Below are 21,764 nucleotides of genomic sequence, written 5' to 3'. Positions count from 1 at the left end.
TTCATCCTTTGGATCCTTTGCTTACCCTCGACTTATCCACGGGTCATATCAAAATCCATAATTTTGGCCCCAAACTTGCCCACAAGTTATTCATGAGGTTGGCTTATAGTTGAATATATATGGTAGATTCACTGTACCACTTGTACTGTCAGACTTTAGTCAACTTTACATTACATTATTAGCCTCCTTACTCCATTGAAGTAAGACTTTAGTCAACAAGCTGTAAAAAGGTGGGGAAGATGTAAAGGTATGAATTTGCAATGGGGAAAGAAAGTTCTCAAAGCGATGGTGAGGTGGTGAGGAGCACACACAGAGAAAGAATTCAAGACCAGGCAAGCATAGTAGCGGTGCTGGGATGCTGGTGACTACCTCACAGAATCAACAGTCAGGACCAATAGATTTTCATATCTTTCCCCCTCGTCCCTTGATTCCCTTCACCTCCACAAAGAAATCCCTCTTCAGAGATAACAAGATCAGTGCAGATAAGTGTGTCCATGGTGAGATGGGTAGCACAGATGATACTGGGGCAGTCCTGAAGCAATTGGGTTGCTGCTGCTAAACTTCATGGGAATGACAGAGGTGCTGTGGAATAAAGTTTCAAGAAATACGGGGGGAAACTGAGGAAAAGGTGGTGCAATACCACAAGAGGGCAATGTCCAGAGGAAGGCAACCAAAATTGTGAAAGATCTGGAAACTGTGCCCTGTGAGGAGTGACTTAGGGTATGGTTAGCTTGGAGACAAGAAGGTTAAGAGATGATATGAAAGCCCTGTTTAAGTATTTGAAAGGGTGTCAAATTGAGGATGGAACAAGCTTCTTTTTTGCTGTTCCAGGGAATAGGGCTCCAAGCCTGGGGAAGGAAATTTATCCACCTGTCCTGAATGGGGTCACACTTCCCCTGAAGGACGAAGTTCGCAGCTTAGGAGTACTTCTGGACTTGTCCCTGCAGTTGACATCTCAAGTAGATGCGACGGTCAGAAGTGCTTTGAATTTTGATCCTGTCCTCAGGGGTATTAGCTATTCCTCCTAATTTGGCATCATCTGCAAATTTGATAAGTATACTCAGTAAGTATACTCCCAATTCTGTCATCCAAGTCATTGATAAACATGTTGAACAGCACTGGGCTCAGGACAGAACCCTGTGGGACCCCACTTATCACTTCTCTCCAAGATGAAAAGGAGCCATTGCTGAGCACCCTTTGGGTTCAGCTGGTCAACCAATTACAAATCCATGTAACAGTTACATTGTCTAGCCCACATTTCACTAGCTTGTTTGCAAGAATGTCATGAGGAACTCTGTCAAAAGCCTTACTGAAATCAAGATATACTATTTCCACAGCATTCCCTTCATCTAACAAGCTGGTATTTTTATCAAGAGCTGTTTGACAGTGGAACACACTCCCTTGGAGAGTGGTGGAGTCTCATTCTTTGGAGGTTTTTAAACAGAGGCTGGATGATCATCTGTCAGGAGTGATTTATTTGTGTCTTCCTGCATTGCAGGGAGTTGGACTTGATAGCTCTTGAGGTCTCTTCCAAATTTATGTTCCACGATTCTAATACAAAGAGCAAGCTACCCTGAAAGAACCAGTTGCCCTGAAAGTGGGCTCTTGCTATCTGCTAGGGTTTGGTTCCAGGACACCATTATAGATTCCAAAATCCATGGATGCTCAAATCTGATTAGTAATGACATAAATAAAATGGTGTCCCTTATATATAATGGCAAAAACAAGGTTTGCTTTTGGCATTTTAAAAAATATATATTTTCAAGATATGGATGGGTGAATCCATGGATGCAGAATCTGTGGATATGGAAGGCCAACTGTTTTGAAAAATGTATTGTTGGTGCAGGTTGTAGCTGACATCAGAGGGGAGCAGAATTATGGCAGTGGTGTCCCAGTGGCAGTGAGGAGGGAGCTGGCAGTGGCAGAGGCAGAGGCAGAGGCAAGAGCAGCCTCAGCTCTAGCCCACTGCCACAACGACCTCCACCAATTTGACCCCTGTTGTCATCATGGCAATGGAGACTATCAGGGAGCACAGGCCCTGGCCCACCCCAGAAATAATGCTGGGGCAGGCCCAGAGCAATTGGGTCGATGCTTCTAAACTTCATGGGAATGGCAGCATAGCCTTGGAAGAAAGTTTGAAGTGGTACAGGAAAAACTGAGAGGCAATGCAACTCTGTAAAGAAGGAAGCAAGAGGTGAGAAATAACTGCAGAGATGGAGGCAGAAAGATCTACAATTGTTTGCTACAAAGTATATGCAATGTTTGTCTTCTTGCCAGAGAACATCACCAGCTGCATCTGCAGCAAGTGTAAATTGGTAGCTGTCTTGGAAGAGAAGGTCAGTGCACTACAGCTAAATGTCATATTTCTTCAATGCATGACAGAACAGGAGGACGTCATGGACAGAACACAAGGAGAATTCATCATCCAGTAAGACTGGCATCATGCTGAACTGCCCACTGGAGTTTGGTACTGATCGGTGTGTCATGAGGAGCACCAACATGAGGAACCAGTGCTTTTTTGTGGCTGCTGTCCAGGCCCTGAGACAATAGGGCTTTAACAAGAATGCAGCCATGTGCTGTACAAATCTTAATGCTCTGAAGCCCTCCTTTTTTCTTTCTTTTTTTTTTTTTTGAGGACTACAACCCCCCCCCCCTCATTTTTGCCTTCCCTTCTTCAAAAGGCTGCATGCCCTGTGGGTGAGGACAAGTGGGTCCAGTTCGCGGGATCACTATCCACCAGGTCAGTTGGCAGCATCAGTAAGAAATATGTTACCACCTCCACTATCTGGATAACCACAGACACATAGTAGGGAAGAGGCCAATTAATGACATTTCTGTCTTTAATTAATTACTCTTGGTGATGCTAATGTGGTGTTATGAAGGGGGTCCCACTGGCAGTATTTGCTCAGTCATGATGTGGCATTTCCTTTCTTTGGGGCATATATTGTGTGACTTGTCCAAGGTCACCCAGTGGCTTTCCATAGCCAAGTGTACATTTGAACCCTGGTCTCCCCATTCCCCCTCCAGCACCCAGCCCACTAAACCAAGCTGTCACCTATGAATGGACTCTGAGGCACTGTGATGCAGCAGTTAAATTAATAGAGACTAATGGGAGCTAGGATTACAGTTCCCATTACTCTCGCCCAGTCAAGCATTTGCATCCATGTAACACAGTCTCTGCTAGCACACTCATTCTCCATCCTCATACAGTCAAGGTACTCCTTGTCCACCCTCTCAAAATAATGGAGCAGCTCCCTCATCTGAGCTGTGGTATGTCCGATCAAATGGTTAGCATTGTCCTGCATGTTCTTGAATGCTTTGTTTTTTCTGTGTTTGGCCAAGCGAACAGCTGGATGAAGTGTAGCTGTCCGGCAGGGCTCACCATTATCTGCCAAGAAATGTTTCCATTACAATACATACCTCTCAAACATTTCCCAGGAAAACAGTGTGGGGCAGAAACACCAATTCCATTGCCAAGCACACTTCTATGAAATTTCTGCACCTGTTGAGTGACCAACACCAAACTGATGGGCTGCAAGACAATAAACACAACTGTTTCCAAACAGTAAGAGAGACTCTTTTTTCCCATGGGGTTGGATGCCTCATGATTTTGTCTTGCTTCTGTATTTTTGGACAGAGTGTATCCACAATGGTGAAAAATATGGACTGAGGCATATGGAAAGTGGTAACCAGGGCCAAGGCCATTCCTCAGAAGCCCAGATGTTTTTGGTGCTAGTGGGTTTACTAGTAAAGAGTGATGGAAGGCTTTTGTCAGACCAACATGACAAAAGCCTTCCATCACTCTTTACCAGTAAACCCACTAGCACCAAAAACAACTGGGCTTCTGAGGAATGGCCTTGGCCCTGGTTACCACTTCTTGTTACCACTCCCAAGTCATAGCACAGTATCACAGAAAACATCTTGCACATGCTCTTGCTTGTGCATTCATTCATTCATTCATTCATTCATTCATTCAGGGAAGCACTTTATGCTTCTGTCAAGTCAGGTTCTCTGACTCCTGAAAGCTTATGCCACAATAAATGCATTATTTATTTATTTAGAATATTTATACTCTGCTGCTCAACCTCAAAGATTCCCAGAGTAGCTTACAATTAGTTAGCCTGACCTCAGACTTACAATCTAAGGCGTGGTACAGATCAACTTTTTGCGCCGTGCTGGTACCGATTTTAGGGTTAGGGACCACGTGGCAATCGCACAGTCCTTAACCCTAGTATGTGTGTGGGGGTGCCATGATTGCGTGACCCTGACCACATGTTGCACGTGTTGGTGATGTTGCAGCTGCGCCACGTCCAAATGGTGTGGCACAGCTGTGACATAACTGCGCTGTCCTACAGCGCTTGTGGCATCGCAGCAGTGCAGCAAACTGGAGCTGCTTCTGCTTGCTCCTTTTTTGTTGTGCAGCAGCACCGCAATATTTGGTTGCTGTAGTAACGCTGCGCAGGAATGAGTGGTGGCTCCAGCCTGCCTTTTACAGGTGGTGTGTAATGCACCTAAGTATGACACTATACACAGTTTATCACATTGGGAAAAAAGACAGGAGCATCACAGGATGCTCCCGTTAATATGTGTCATGACTGACTGCATGACTCCCCTTTCCAGGAAAAACCCAAGCTGCATCTGCACTGCAGAAATAATGCACCTTAACACTTCTTTAACTGCTGTAGCTCAATGCTATGGAATTCTGGGATTTGTAGTTTTGTAAGATATTTAGTGATCTCTGTCAGAGGACTCTGGTGCCACAACAAACTAGAAATCCCAGAAAACTGCCATGGCAGTGAAAGCGTGGTCAAACTGCAGTGCAGATGCAGCCCTAGGCACAGGAAAGCTGGCTCCAGGTGACCAAATGACATCAAGGGCTGTAGCCTTTTTACATCTTGCTCACAAAGAGCTTCTTGGTTGGGTTATTTGGTCTCCCACCCCTTCTGCAATAGCCCATACATGGTCAATTGGTGCATTTTCATGGGTCATGGGATGGCACAAAAAGGCATAGGTTGTGGCTAGAGATTACTTGGGGGCATCATTAGGAGGGTGTGGGCTGTGCCAGGTGACACCCCAAGAAGGTGACATCTCTGCTCCCCAAGCATTTGCCTTTTGGCAAAATAGGCTGTGATGTTTGCCTATCTCCCTTTAAAATGCTCAAGAGTTGATGTGGTTCATTGGAAGGAGAAAGGAAATTCTCCAGGTTTTTAAAAACTGAAATTTTAAATTTAAAAATGTATATACACAGAGACACACACATTTTACATTTTCTTTAAAAACATCAGTTTACCAAATTTTCAGTTTAAACACATGAAACTATGTACATGTAAATACATTTAGGCTGTGTGTATGATATTGTAATTTAAAGGCTTAATTTTAATTTTGCTACTTGTTTATGTCACAACTATTACCATTACATATAGTGATATACATGAATTATGATTTATGAGCAACATTTGTACAAAAACATTACTAAGATTTTTTTTTTATGGCATTGTATGGGAGAAGTGCAATGGGGGTGGACACCATGAGTTACCACACTGGGTGACTCTAACCCTAGTAATGCCCCATTGATTACTTACTTCTCTCTCCCCATTTTCTTTCTTTTTTGTTTGTTTAAATTTATTGACATACAATAACGTACATTACATACATCATCTACAAATACAAAAACCCAGAAACAACCTACACCCACGGTCACAACAACAAGAGAAGATACATCGAACATCCCATACATGTTCGATGTATGGGATGATTAAATATTACTAGATATTACAGACTTCCAAGTGACTAATCTAAAGTTTCCTGTGCTTAGAATTTGATCTTTCATCTATTAATATAACTGTCTAGTTCTTATGCAGAGGTAATATTTATATTTCCATATAAATTTTTTATTTCTATATTTACCTAAATTTTATATCTTTTAAGATTAACTTATACAGTTCCTTTTTTCTATATTTAACTTAAAGTTTATATCTCTAATTTTTCATTTAACCACCAATATTCTCCCACAATAAATTTAAACCAGCACCATTGAATCATCTTTAGCAAAATTCTCATATATTAAAACTTGTCTTATTTTGAATTACCTTTCTGTAATAATCTGTCCTGTATTATATTTATCGCTGTCAACCATTCTTCATTTAACTTGTCATCTGATTTATTTCTCAACAAACTTGTCAATTTATCCATTTCAATAAGGTCTAATATTTTTTCGTACCATTCCAATATTTGGGGTGTTCTATGAGTCTTCCACATGGCTGCAACTAGAAGGTAGAATATTTTCCTACCACACATTTTTTCTAATTCTTCATCTATTATTCCTAAAAGAAATATTTTGGGATCTTTCTTGACTTTTTTTGTAAGATCTCCTGTAGTTCCTTATGTATTTGGGACCAAAAACTTTGAGCTATAGAGCAGGACCACCACATGTGAAGAAAGGTTCCCTTCTCTTTTTTACACTTCCACCACTGATTTTGATTATTTTGGTTTATTTTTGCCAATTTAGCCAGTGTAAAATGCTATCTATGCTGCATCTTATAAACATTTTCCCTCATGTTGTAATTCAGCATATGTTTTATTTTCTTCTTACCATTTTATGAGGAATAATAGCTCCGTGGTTTTGAGCCAGCATACTAGAACTGGATCTGGGGGCAGAGAAATAATTTTGTTATGTATAGAAAATCCTGCAGCATGTTTCGCTAGATATCAGATGAGGAGCGAGAATCAGTGTGTTAATGCTATGAACACTCATCATATGTTAGGCCTGTGCATAGGTATTTAAATAAATTTTACATTAAAGAAAGGCCATTAAGCCTCTAGTTACACCCTTCTAAGGAAACTGAATCCCAGGTAAGTGGGATAGGGGTTTAGTTGGTGGGCATAAATAACATCAGTGACCTATATCCAGTTGTCCCAGATATAGTATATTGAATCAATAAGATTTACATGAAAGTTGACTTACTATTCAGCACTTGATTCAATGGATGTACTGTAGCTGGGACTAGCAATTAAATTTTGGCTTAATGTTTTATTTCCAACTATATGGACAGAATCAAAATGCTATTGGGTGTAGAACTTTACGTTAGCATGCCATTGTCAGTCTGCTTGTAGAGTCCTGATTCCAGCCAAGAAGAAAGGGTACAAGAAAAGCAATCTTGTGAAAGAAAATGATTTTCCTGAAAGATGGAAAGAGGTATTGTAATCAATTACCTGAAATAATGAGATGCTGTCTAGGAAGAGTAAATGATAATAGAAAAGCTCCAGCTAACCAATGGTTTATGATAACAACGGAATGCTGTTAACAGAGATTTAGAGCTTGTCTACAAGATTAAAATACTCCTAATTCTAGTTGACCAGAATGTGATCTGGGCACATGTGATTTACAGGAATCTGGGCTTTTGTGTGTGTGTGTGTCTGTGTGTGTGTGATGGGTGGAGGGTAGGAACTTCTTAAACTCCAGAGCAAAAGGTTTCACAGTTTTTCATGGGAGCCAGTGTGGCAAAGTGGTTTGAGTGTCAGATTAAGCCTCTGGAGACCAGGGCTCCATTCCCAATTCAGCCATGAAAACTAATGGGTAACCTTGGGCAAGTCACACACTCTCAGCCTCAGAGGAAAGCAATGGCAACCCCCCTCTGAACAAACCTTACCAAGAAAAAGCCCATAACAGGCTCACCTTAGGGTTGCCAGAAGTCAGAAACTACTTGAAGGCACACAACCCACAGAAATCCACATAAATCTGCAGAAATACACATTATCACATATGTAGCTGTCCACTGCATATTAATTCAGATGGCTGCACATTTTTTGCAAATGGCGGTGAATAGATGCAAATAGATATAAATTTGTGCAGGAAGGTGAAGACAATTAAACACCATTGCGAATGTGTGAAAATCTGCAGCAACGCGTATTGTACACTTGCAGGTAGACCAGCTCTGATGTGTCTTTCACATGAAACAATCATAGCACTTTGATATCACTTCATCTGTCATGGCAACACCAGAATGAATCCTGGAATTTGTAATTTGACCAGGAACTAGAGCTCTCTGGCACAGAATTCTAAATACTTCACACAAAAAAAGACAGATCTCAGGATTCCAAAGGATGGAGCCATGGCAGTTAAAGTGATATCAAAATGCTATAATTGTCTTGGGTGAAACCCTCTTTATTTGCAAATCTATCCCAAAAAGGAAGAGAGGCATCATATTCACAACAAACCTCTTTTTCCAAATTATGATTGATTAATTGGTATTGCCTGGCATGTCACCAGTTCAGGAACCAGAGACCTTTATTTTTCTCCAAAGATCCATAAACACAGCTGAAGGCTAACAACTTAAATCCACATGATACCCTCAACATGATTACAAAAATCAAAAAAGCCATGTTTTATGCTTCAAAACTGTGTGTGTTCTGTATTTATACGCATAGAATATATGCACCTCTGGTTATCAGCCTCTTTAATTAGCTCTTAACAGAATCCAGGGTATTAGGAGTGAAACTGTTTGTGGTATTAGGAGTGATTCTGCCAGAACTGAATTTTAGACATATTAAACACAATTCTCCTCAAATCAAAACGTTCAAATTTGGTTCCAATGGAAGAGATTTAAACATACAACTAACTCTTTCATCAAATTAAAACAGTGTGTCCTGTAGAACCTTAAAAATGAACCTGTGCATCAGAGCATGAGCTTTTATGGACCATAGCCAAATGCATGAGATGCATGAAATGCTCTTCAGAGCTATGTATACAAAGTGAGATCAGAGTGAGATTATTGAGTGAGGTCAGAGAAAATCCAATGCAGAAAGCTATTGATAGTGACAACTACCTTACTAGTATTTTCCATTCACAAAACTGTTTGTGGTAAACACTATGTGTCACACCCATTTAAAATTAAAATTAATACAGTCAGCCCTCCATAACCACAGATTCAAGCATCCATGGCTTGAAAATATTTTTAAAAATATATAAATTCCAAAATGCAAACCTTGATTTTGCCATTTTATATAAAGGTCACCATTTTACTATCCATTCGATTTAATGGAACTTGAACATCCATATATTTTGGTATCAACAGGGGGTTCTGGAACCAAACCACAGCAGATATCAAGGGCAGACTGTACACACTTCAGTATGTCCTTAAGTAGCTAGCACTTCTCTAGGAAAATCAGTATAATTGCTTGAGAGGATATGGACCCATGTGAAGTAGTATCTGAATACCAAATACTTTGGTAATGTAAGTGAGACCTATATACAGTATTCCACCTTTGTCCATAAGGGGTACGTTCTAAGACTCGTTGTGGATGTCTGAAACAGCAGATAGTACAAAACCCTATACTAGTGATGTTTTTGGACTGCAATTGACCACAGGTAACTGAAAATTGTGGAGAGAGAACCCATGGATAAGGGGAGACTATGTAATATTTTCAGACCATGGCTGATTGTGGGTAACTAATACTGCAGAAAGTGAACCTATGGATACGCATGGACTACTGTGGTTGTTAAAAAGTTGAATGCATGCATGGTGAAGTAAAGAAGCACATTTAATACTATTAAAAGTGTAGTTCATTCAGATTGCACTGAAGCTTGAAAGCTGGTTTACCATCTTATTTTCTTTGTTGGTTCTTTTACACTTCTGAACACTTCAGGGAAAACAGGTCTATAAATAGTGGTGTGAATGTTTCCTGTGAGACTTTTTGGCTTTCATTAGGTAATCAGAACTTGGAGCTCTAAAGTTAAGTAAAATCTGCTTCTTCCCATTTTGGCTGATAGTGTTTATAAAGATAATTTGAATATTTTCCTTGTCTCATTTGAAATGTGCTATCCTTAAGTTGTCTCAAATAAGATGATTTTATGAACTATGACCCCTCTTTGCTTCTGGAATCATAATGTTCTAGAACAGGGGTAGGCAACCTTTTTGAGCTGGGGGCCAGGTTGCTGCCCCTCAGGCAACTGGGGGGCCGAAGGCGGGGGGTGGAGCTTCTACCCTCCGGGGGCAGAGCTGCGTGCCGGCAGTGGAGCTTCCACCCTCTGGGGGCCAGGCCTCCTCTTCTTTGCATGCCCCTGATGGGGCCCCAGGCCCCATCAGAAACCGGCAAAAAAGCCGGCGGGGGCCGCCAGCGCTGGAGGCCTCCCCCTCTTTGCAGGCCCCTAACGGGGCCCCAGGCCGGCAAAAAAGCCGTCGGGGGACGCCAGTGCTGGAGGCCTCCTCCTCTTTGCCGGCCCTTTTGCCGTCGCCGGGGCCCTCTTGGAGTGCGCCGACAATGGCAATCGGCCTCCCAGAGGCCCCATGCCGCCGTCGGGGCCCTCTTGGAGGGCGCCAGTGACGGCAACCGGCCTCCCAGAGGCCACCTCCAATGGCGGCAAAGTCTCGTGCGACCTTACTTGTGGTCGCGCGAGACTTCACCTCTAGGCGCCGCCATTTTTTTCAAAATGGCAGCAAAGTCTTGCGCGACCACGGGGGAGGTCGCGCGAGATTTCACCGCCATTTTGAAAAAAAATGGCGGCGGCCAGGAGCAGCAAAAGCCGCAATCGGCGGCGGCAGCAGGGGAAGGCAGGGGCCGGCAGAAAGGTCTCCGCGGGCCGCATCCAGCCCGCGGGCCGGAGGTTGCCGACCCCTGTTCTAGAAGTTTTCATGGGGATTGCAGCTGACCCTATTAGGTTTCTGAAATGTCTGACAAATTTGTAGTATGTAAACCAGAACATCACAAGAGTACATCAGATAGGACTATATTAATTAAACCACATCAAAGAAGTGTAAATGTGAGCAAATAACATATAATGTAAATCAGGGGTAGGCAACCTTTTTGAGCCGGGGGCCGGTTTGCTGTCCCTCAGACAACTGGGGGGCCAAAGCCCAAAAATAAATAATTAAATAATTTTTTAAAAAATTATATAAATAAATAAACTGGGGCAAATGTAGGACGAAATTTTCAAATGGAGGACACTTTTATAGAAAAACGGAGGACATGCTAAAAAATTTGCTGATTTTTTAAAAAATGTTAATATAAATGCATGTTTCGGAGGCTTCTATAGACAATTGCCCCCCTTGCCCACCGCTTGCCCCCCTTGCCTGCCAGTTGCCCCCCCCTTGCCCACCTCCTCCTGATAGACCAAAGGCTCCGGCAGCAATCGGCGGCAGGACTGGGCTGGGGCGGGTCCCAAGGCCTTGCTGGGCCACATCCGGCCCGCGGGCCACAGGTTGCCTACCCCTGATGTAAATCATGATCAAATATAAGCAAAGAATGAGAAATGGTTTTGTTTTTTAATGAAAGGAAACCTTTTGGTCACTGAAGCACAGGTAGGAAAAGATAAATTTGTCCTTAAATTTTAATTTTTTAAAAACTGTTTACTCTCCTACAGACTACTATATGTTTTGTTTTGTTTAATTCCTGTTCCAGTAGTTGTGCTGGCATTCTGGGAGTTTTAGTCCAAAGACAATAGAGTGTATTTACCTTGGCCTTATGACTAGGGAAAGTCTGGGAATTCTGTTGGAGTTGTCTAGGCTTTTAGTCCTGGGCGACCTCGACATCCCCCTTGAGACCGGTTTGACAAATCTATGTGGTGCAGCTCAGGAGTTCATGGTCACCATGACAAACATGGGCCTTTCCCAGATAGTTTCTGAGCCCACACATTGCGCAGGTCATACTCTTGATGCGGTCTTCTGTACAGGGCAGGTAATTAATATCTCAGCGCTGTCATGGACGGATCATTTCCTGGTGAAGGTTGGGATGAAGACCACTATTCTCCCCGTCGGGGGTGGAGGACCTATTTGTATGGTCCACCTTCGAAGGCTGATGGAACCCACTAGGTTCCAAGAGGCCCTAGGGGGTTTAATGGCTGGTAGTGATGGCGATACTGTTGAAGCCTTGGTTAACACTTGGAACAACAACCTCAACAGGGCTATAGACACTATCACTCCCAAGTGTCCTTTCCAGCCTGCTTCTAATCATAACCCCTGGTATACTGAAGATCTCAGAAGAATGAAGCAGGTTGGACAAGGACCTGAGCATGACTGGCAAAGATCTTGAATCATATCTGACAGGACACGTTATGGGATTTATCTTAAATCCTATGGTGTGGCAATAGATGCAGCCAAGAAGTCTTTCTATTCTGCATCTATTGCATCTGCGAAGTCTCATCCAGCAGAGCTATTCAGGGTGGTCAGAGATTTAACTCAGTTACCCCCCACCCTGAATCCTCTGTTAGAATGTACAAAAGCCTGCTGTGACACTTTTAATAAGCACTTCATAGACAAAATCTCTCAGGTAAGAGCTGACTTGGATGCCGGCTTTAAAACAATCATTAGGAGAGGCATCCAGCGCCTCCGTCTATAATGTTATTCTGAATCAATTTGAGTTGGTTAGTACCAAGGATGTGGACAAGTTTCTTGGTTGTATGAAAAAGATGACTTGCTTTCTCGATCCTTGCCCGTCCTGGCTGGCCGTCCAGGGGGGTGACACCATCAAGTTATTATTGCAGATCATAATGAATGCTTTCTTTAGGGAAGGCTACCTCTCACCCTGCCTTAAGGAGGCAGTGGTTAACTTGACCCCCTGGACAGAAACAACTATAGGCCTGTTTCATTGTTACCATTCTTAGGCAAGGTAATTGAGTTGCCATTCAACTCCAAGCAGTCTTGGAAGAAACGGATTTTCTAGATCCTTTTCAAACCGGATTTAGGGCGGGCTACGGAGTTGAGGCAGCCTTGGTCACATTAGTCAATGATCTCTGTCTGGGCACCGACAGGGGAAGTGTGACCCTGCTGGTGCTCTTGGACCTCTCAGAGGCCTAAAATACCATTGACCACAGTATCCTTCTGGAGTGTCTGAGGGAGTTAGATATTGGGGGCACTGTGTTGCAGTGGTTCAGGTCCTACCTCTCGGGTAGATTCCAGATGGTGTTGCTTGGGGACAGTTATTCGGCCAAGAGGGAGCTCAGGTCGGGTATCCCCAATGCTGTTCAACATTTACATGAAGCCACTGGGTGACATCATCCGGAGACATGGGGAGGGGTATTATCAGTATGCTGATGACACCCAAATATATTTCTGTATGTCTCAGACTGCTGCAGTGACTAAAGAGGGCATCTCTCCTCTGAATGCCTGTCTTAATGCGGTAATGGACCGGATGAGGGAAGACAAACTCAAGTTGAATCCAGGTAAGATGGAGGTACTTGTAATAGGGACTCCCATTCCGGGAATGACGTTATGTCAGCCAGTTCTGGACAGGGTCACACTTCTCCTAAAGGACTGCATTCACAATCTGGGAGTACTCCTGGACTCATCTCTCTATCTGCCGGCTCAGGTGGACACGACGGTCAGGAGCACTTGTTATCAGCTTTGGCTGATATGCCAGCTGCACTCCTTCCCCTCAGCTCGACTTCTGTAATGCGCTCTAAATGGGGCTACCTTTGTGTCAAGTTCAGAAACTTCAATTGGTACAGGATATGGCAGCAAGGCTGGTTACTGGCACACCTAGATTTGCCCATATCACTCCTGTTTTAAAATCCCTTCACTGGCTGCCTATTAGTTTCCAGGCAAAATACAAAGTGTTGGTTTTAACCCTTAAAGCCCTGCATGGCGCCTTCTCCCATATCACCCTCCCCACACTCTCCATTCCGCTGGGAAGAATCTGCTTCAACCAGAGGACTAGACTTTCTGCAGTGACCCAGTGATCCTTTTCAGCAGCTGCTTCTAGACTCTGGAACGATCTGCCGAACGAGATCCGTCAGATTACCACCTTGGAAACCTTTAAGAAGGCTATTAAGACAGCTCTCTTCCGGAAGGCCTTTTCAAACTAGAGCATCCTTGTTGAGCTGCCTCTCCTCTCCCTCCTCCCATTATTCTCCATCTTTACCTTTTACTTTACCCAGTCTCCGCTTGAAATTTTATCTCATTTTAATTGTTATTGTACACCATTGTTTTAAACTTCTTTTTTGGTTTAATCTCTTTTTAGCGTTTATTATGCTTTTATGACAGGGGGGAGGGGTGGGGATCTTGGAATTTTTAATACTTTTTTCTTTTAATTTTATCTTATTTTACTGCTGTAATCTGTTTGGATTCCTCGAGATTAAGTGGAATTATTATTATTATTATTAGATTACTTGAAGTCAAGCAGAAAAGGGAAAGAGAATTTAGGGAATGAGTTGTGGGTGAACCATATTAATATATATATCTTCAAACTTCCCTGACCATTTATTTGATGTGTACTGGATGTGAGTACATAATAATTGTCAATAAAATAATTAACATGTGATACCATTCTCCAGTAAGAATATCTAGTATGTTGCTTTGTAGCTACAGATTTGTTTTGTACACCATTTTGTGTTCTGCATCAATGTTGCTTGAGGGAAACATTTGGCCAGGTATGGTAGCATTGTAGCCAGACTACAAAGCATTGGATTGATGTGTGTAGTAATATTAGAACCATCACCAATTTTGAGTTACAGTTAAGTTCTATTGTGGTGGTTTTGTGACATAATAGAAAATCTAATTCCTGGGAATGTGACCCTTATATAAAATGACAAAACTACGTTTGCTGTTTGGAATATATATTATTTTTAAGTAATTTCAAGATGTGGATGCTTGAATCCATGGATAAAGAATCTGTGGATATGAAGGGCTGATTGTAAACGATACCTAGTTTTAAAAAGCAACTGATTAATTTGTCTATTGCATTAAAATGGGTAACTTAAGATTTTGTTCATGAATATTATTTTCTTACATTATTCTATTTACGTTATTTATGGGACTTACCACAATTCTACCTATAAAATTTGTGCAGCAAGCATGTATGACAGTTAATCCTACATTTCCAGGAATGAGATTTTCTGTTATGTCAGAAAACCACAACAGGACTTAACTGTAACTCAAAACTGGAGGTGGATCTAATATTGCTTCACACATCCATCCAATGCTTTGTAGTCTATCGCAAAATAGCAAACCTTGATTTTGCCATTTTATATAAGGGACACCATTGTACTATGCCACTGTATTTAATGGTACTTGAGCACCCACAGTATTAGCTACTGAAAATGACAGATAAACCTGTGACATTAAGGTGTGTATCACTTTAGTCTCTTGTTTCAGGGTGCAAAATATGACAAATACAATTTATGCTGTTCTATTTGCTTCACCTCCTGCGCCGTAACTGGTGTAAAAATGGGAAGCTGCAATTCCATCATTACATAGTGAGGCTATTATGGAACAATACACACTTAGATACCAGAATTGAACTACAGTACTACTCCAATAATTTTAAAAAATTAAGATAAGGTTTTAAAAATTCCTGAAAACAGAGAAGAAACATACAAGGGTTCTCTTGGGAACCCAGTGTCTTCTCAGCCCTGCGACTGGAAGTAGTCTGGGGTTTCCCTACTGGAAAGCCTTGGAAATCCCAAACAATGAAACCATACCCACTCCACCTCACACCCACTATGCTACCAATATTAGAATGAAGCAGAATGGGACATTCACACTCAAAGTGGTTACTAAATCATAGTGGGATCGGGGTTCGTTAAAAGATTATTTCAAGTGGGAAAAACTGATTTCCAAATGATCCAACCGTGGTACAGCATCAGGAGAGCTACTACATAATGCAATAAGCTCCAGGCAAACATGAGACTAAGGAGTTTATCAGACAAGGAAAATTGGAAGTATAATCCAATGGCAATGTGCATTCACGTAATTGCGCTAAACTAGCGACTTTAAGTGAATGCGTTCTGGCCCCACTTTCTTTTCATTCAAATTTAAGAGAAATTCCTCCCATTTGATAAACTCATAACACAGTGCAATTGTAGTATAAGTGTCATATGTTAAGATGTGTTATGTAAGAGATGAATTGTAAAATTTCAAGTTTCTCTTTAGTATACTAAATAAAAAAGCAGTACATGGTAATTGAGTTAATGATTACTAATTTAACTTTGATTTCAGTGTTGCTGTTGTTGTTGTGTGCTTTCAAATTGTTTCTTACTTATGGAGACCCTATCATAGGGTTTTCTTGGCAAAATTTGTTCAAAGAGCCTTTGCCTTTCTCTGAGGCTGAGTAAGTGCGACTGGCCCAAGGCTGACCCAGTGGGTTTCCATGGCTGTGAGATTAGTCTAAACAGAACTAAGGTTGGATTCAACCCTGGTTTTTTATATCCAAATATTTAACACTAAAGGATTTCAATACAGAAATATTTTTCAGTAAGTCGCTGTACTTATAGTTCCCAGGAAAAATAATAATAATAATGACTTGTAGGATATACAGAAACAAGGGAGTGAAAACAAGGGTATTTTTTAAAAGGCTGAAATGCAAAATAAAACTTTTGTTGTTATTAATAGCTGTTCAGTGGTCTTTGGATTACGGAAATCCTCAAACAAAATTCAGAGATAAATATCCAGAAATTTAAATTAACCATGGTTTTTCATACTTGTTTCTAAACATTTGATAGTTTTTCCATCCTAAGTTCTAATGTATATAATAATACAAACTCACTGTAGAAACAAAGCTTTGTAGGGTTCTCCTATGAGTGCTTTAATACCTTCTCCTTTGACCTTAGATTTAGGAATGAGCCATATTTCATTTGCTTATTGGGTGGGTGTACTGTATGTGTTTCTGCCTTCAAGTTGCTGGTTGACATATAGCGACCCTATAAATTTCATAGGGTTCTCTTAGCCAAGGAATACTCAGAGGTGGTTTAATTAGCTGCAAATTGCTTTTTCTAGCCAAAAAACATACAGGTGGACAATACACCCATTTTATTTAGAAGGTTATAGCACATGACGGTATTTCTCTCTGTAGGGAAGCTTCCATGTCACACCAGCAGTTTCAGGGTGGTGGTGGGAACCCGGCATGCATTTCACAATAAGATTGCTGAATAATTAATTTGTGGTTGACCGCAACACCAAATTGTAGTATCAAAGCAGGAAGCTTACTGCAGGAGGACATACTTGGTATTTTCATGATTGTTATTGTTGTTAATTGACCTCCAGTGTACTTCCAACCCATGGTGACCCTGTGGATGAGACATCTCCAAGACTCCTTGATCTACCACTCTGCTCAAGTCCTACACACTCAAGCCCATGACCTCCATCTGTTATGTGGTCTTCCTGTCTTTCTATTGCCTCCATCTTTGCTAGCATCATAGCTTTGTCTAATGATTCATTTTTCCTCATAATGTGAACAAAGAATGACAGCCTCAATGCGGTCTTCTTGGCTTCCAAGGGAGAGTCTGGGCTTGATCTTTTCTAGGACCAGGTTGACCAGATGTCATTGCCACGGAGGATAAGGCACTGCAAAATGTAGGAAGTTCAAGGAAAATGTAGGACATTTGCAAATAAAAGCTAAAAACACTCATATAAATTCAGGCTTCTTAGTTGTGCTCTAAATAGAGGACATTTTGGAATTCCTCCTGAGCAGAAGGTTGACGTGCAGCTGCCAGAGTGGTCAGTGGGACCTCAAGAGCCACTATTCCTGGCCTGGAAGACAAAGAGCCCTCCTCCAACCACCATCTTGAGGGGGAGAGAGGCCTGGCCTGGAAGACAAAGAGCCCTCCTCCAACCACCATCTTGAGGGGGAAAGAGGCCTTGCAATTTTTTGTATTGTATTGCAATTTTACTGTACACCGCTATGATCATTGCGGAATAGCGGTCTATAAATAAAAATTATTATTATTATTATTATTATTATTATTTCCTGGAAAAAAAGGACATCTGGTCACCCTGTCTAGAACCCATTTATATATCTTCTTGGACATCCATGGTATCCTCAGCACTCTTCTCCAGTGTTTTCAATTTTGGAAAGCTATGCTCTCAATGAAGATGTGACTCCTGCTTCTTGCAGGGTGACCTGATGTCATCACCTCCAAGGAGGATAAGGCACCCCAAAATGCATGATATTCAGGAAAACTGTAGGACATGATGCCCAAATAAAAGCTAAAACCACTATAAGGAGACTATCACATGGGGGGAAATTAGGGGATTAAAAAGGCATTCTCCCAGGAAAGTTGTGTGATCGTGGCAAAGATTTTCACACACATTGTGATCTGACAGGACTTGTCCTTGGAAGAACCAGGTATGCTCCAGCAACAAACCATTTATGGGGAAGTCCCATGAATGGTTTGTTGCTGCAGCATTCCTGGTTCATCGTCTGAAAATCTTCACTGTGATCGCATGAATTTCCTGGTTAAATGCCTTTTTAATCTCTTGATTTCCCCCCATGTGACAGTCTGCTAATATAAATGTAAATTCATGCTTCTCAGTCATGCTGAAAATAATGGAAGACATTTTTTTGAAATGTAGATGAGGCCCTGGAAAACAGGGTGACCAGATGTCCTCACCACAAGAGGACAAGGCACTGCCAGAATGTAGGACATTCAAGAAAACTGTCGGACATTTCCAAATAAAAGCTACAAAGCTGATAATCATTAATGCAATTACTTGCCATTTTTGCTTTATTTGCGGGATGCTTTACATGCCGAAATTAGCCCCAGAGTGACAAACTCCAAAGACTCATATTCATGTAAACCCATGCTTCCCAGTCATGCTCAAAATGATGGGAAGACATTTTAGAATTCCTGAAATGTAGGGCATAAGTGTTATGTCTTTTTTTTTAAAATAAGTGTTGAGTAAGAAATGTTCTATGTAATAAGAAGCACAACACAGAGATAGAAGTTAATAATTTTATTTGTGTATTTTGTTGTGATGTCAGGGACGTTTGTCTGTGGTTTGCTTAACTGTGGTTTGCAACTAGTCTAATAATAATAATAATAATAATAATAATACAAACAAAAATACCTTTTATTGCACAATAAACTTGTTGCAAGCTTTCAAAGCTCCATGGGCTTCTTCATCAGGCAAGAAGTTACAAACCTAACCAGAGGGGGGGAAAAACAATTGTAGATATTAGTTAAATGCCTGCATGTTGTTTCAGTCCTTAGTAAAGATGGTATGCTGGGGAGGATATCTTTTGCAGGCAGGCTCCTCCTCCTTCTGGCCATGAGGCAATAAGGAGATTTTCAAAGTCCAGGAAATTTAAAGTCCATTTGCATCTCAATAGGGACCCTTCTTTTGCAGTCCAATATGTCTCCATTCCAGTGAGGTCACAGGCCTCTTTGGAGGCAGAGAATAATGGACTTCTCAAGAAGTCTCCATGTTTTTGCTGAATGGCACTTTCTACTATATGTGGTGGAAGTGTGAGAAGGCCAAAGACTACTGGAGGAAAATACATAAAAGAATAACAGAAACATTAAAAAAAATTTCCCTTTAACTCCAGAAACTTACCTATTAAATATACCGATTGGTTTAGAAAATCAGAAAGGGAAGAAAATTGAGTGTATCCTTTTATATGCAGTAACAGCTGCGAGAATGATTTACCCTAAGAAATGGAAAGATTAAAGAATTCTGATTATGGAAGAGTGGATCTTAAAACTAGTGGAAATGGCACAGATGGACAAATGATCAAAGCACCCAAGTAATAAGACACTAAAAGTTTATGAAAATGGGTGGAAAAATAGCTAATCTGTGGGAGACAAAGAGAAGTAACAACAAAAGTAATACTTCAGTCAAATAAAGATGCAGAATGGTTGTTTAAATACGTACATAAAGAAAATATAACAAGAAAATATGTACAGGGTAAGATACAGCAGTAGATGTTAATATAAGATTGCATGGATATGGCTGAACTTTGTTATTGTTATTTTTTTTCTTTTTAAAAATAATTTAATAAGCTGCAGCCGGGGGACCTAGAAGCAGTGGGGCCTGCGCTGGTAACCTCACGTCTCGACTTCTGCAACGCGCTCTACATGGGCCTACCCTTGCCAAGTTCAGAAACTTCCGTTGGTTCAGGATATGGCAGCCAGGCTGATTGCCGGAAAATCTAGAGGCGACCACATAACACCAATCTTAAAATCTCTTCATTGGCTGCCTATTAGTTTCTGGACACAGTTGGTAATAACCTTTAAAGCCCTTCATGGTTTAGGTCCAGATTACTTGCTGAAGCGCCTTCCTCCATACAATCCACTCGGCACTCTCAGGTCCTCTGGGAGAAACCTGCTGCAGCCAAGGAAGACCAGGGGCGTTATCAGACAAGGGAAATTGGAAGTATAATCCAATGGCAATACGAATGCAATCATGGGGTTTCACGTTATTGCGTGATAGACTACCACATGCAAATTTGGGCAATGACATGCTATTTTCAGGCAATGGGAAGTCAGTTCGAATGCAGTTTGAATTCACGTAAATTTGCTGAACTAGTGAATTCATGTAAATGCATTCTGGCCCCACTTTCTTTTCATTAGAAATTAAGAGAAATTCCTCCCGTGTGATAAAGTCCCAGGTTGGCTGCGATTATCCAGAGGGCCTTTTCATCTTCCGCTCCTAAATTATGGAATGGCCTGCTGGAGGAGATCTGACATATCACCACTCTTTGTGCCTTTAAAAAGGCTGTCAAGACGGATCTCTTCTGGCAGGCCTTCCCTGACTGATCCTCCCAGTCCATTGATACGGATTGCTCATTGACTGCCCTAGAAGTCTTGCTCAATTACATCTGTTTTAACTGATTTTAATCTGCATTTTATAATTGGGTTTTTTAGTTTTAAATGGGGGAATAAGGGGATTATGTAAATTTTAAGTACATATATATTTTGTATTTTATGGTGTATTTTTGTGTTGTGACCTGCCTCGATCCTATTGGGAGAGGTGGGATATAAATAAAATTTATTATTGTTGTTATTATTATTATTAATAAAACTTTTTTTTTTTTAAAAAAAAGAAAGTCTCCATGTTTTTGCACCAAGAACATTTTGGTGACAGAGAGGTAAAACATGTGAATTCAGTCCAAAGTTAAGAAGAAGAAAAATAGTTTTACCTTGGTTGAAGTCCCAGTCCACAGGCTCCTTACTCTTCCTGGTTCCCCTGTTGCAACTACAAGACTGAAAGCATGAAGGAGTAGCTGTGTTGGCTAACACAGCTACCCCTGAATGTTTTCCATAGTAATGATGATGATGAAATCTAGGACATGCCTTGGAAAAAGAGGACTTGGCCGGTCGCCTTAGGAGGCTTCTGGGCATGTATTTTTGGAAGCCCATAAAGGGAGGGTTTGGGTGAAAGCCAAGGCAGAAACCCAGGTGGCCCCAGCAGCATCCTCCTCGCCTCCATTCCCTATTATAGAAGCGCTTCCGGCGGGCCTGGACCACTCTCTGACATCATCCCCCGCACCCCGGTGACGTCAGCGCAAGGAGTGTGTGTGTGTGTGTGTCTGTGTGTGACGTCAGTGCGTAGGGGAGCGTGGTGACGTCTCCTATTTAAAGGTCCCTCAAGTGGAGGATGGAGGCAGATTAGCCAGGCGCTCCTGCCGCGCGCGCCCTGGGAAGAGGCAGAGGAGGCAGAGGAGGGAGAGGGAGGCTGTGGGATAAGCTGAGAGCCCTGGCACCAGGCAGAAACATAGCCCTCCTCGAGCAAAGCTGCCCAGCTGAAGGGCCGCTCCATGCGCTGAGGCAGCCTTGGCACCCTCTCTTCCCCTCCATCATCCTTTCATTCTGGCGGTGGGCGCAGAGGAAGGGACGGCAGGAGCAAGCCAGAGAGAGAGAGAGAGAGAGAGAGAGAGTCGGGTGCCTTCTCCATCCCTCCCTCTGTCCTCCCAGGCCCCGAGGAGAGCGGGAGGAGGCGCAGCAGCCTCAGCGGCCCTCTGCCTGCCTTGCTGCCTGGCTGAGCGGGAGAGGGACGGACGGAGGGACTGACTGACTGGCCGCCTGAGGCAGAGGCGTGTGCGCGGGAGCCGAGGGA

The sequence above is a fragment of the Sceloporus occidentalis genome, unplaced genomic scaffold (assembly GCF_023333645.1).
Source record: "Sceloporus occidentalis isolate IW3139 unplaced genomic scaffold, rSceOcc1.0.p SCAF_1, whole genome shotgun sequence".
NCBI classification, from domain to species: Eukaryota; Metazoa; Chordata; class Lepidosauria; order Squamata; family Phrynosomatidae; genus Sceloporus; species Sceloporus occidentalis.
Note: the sequence above shows the minus strand (reverse complement) of the source record.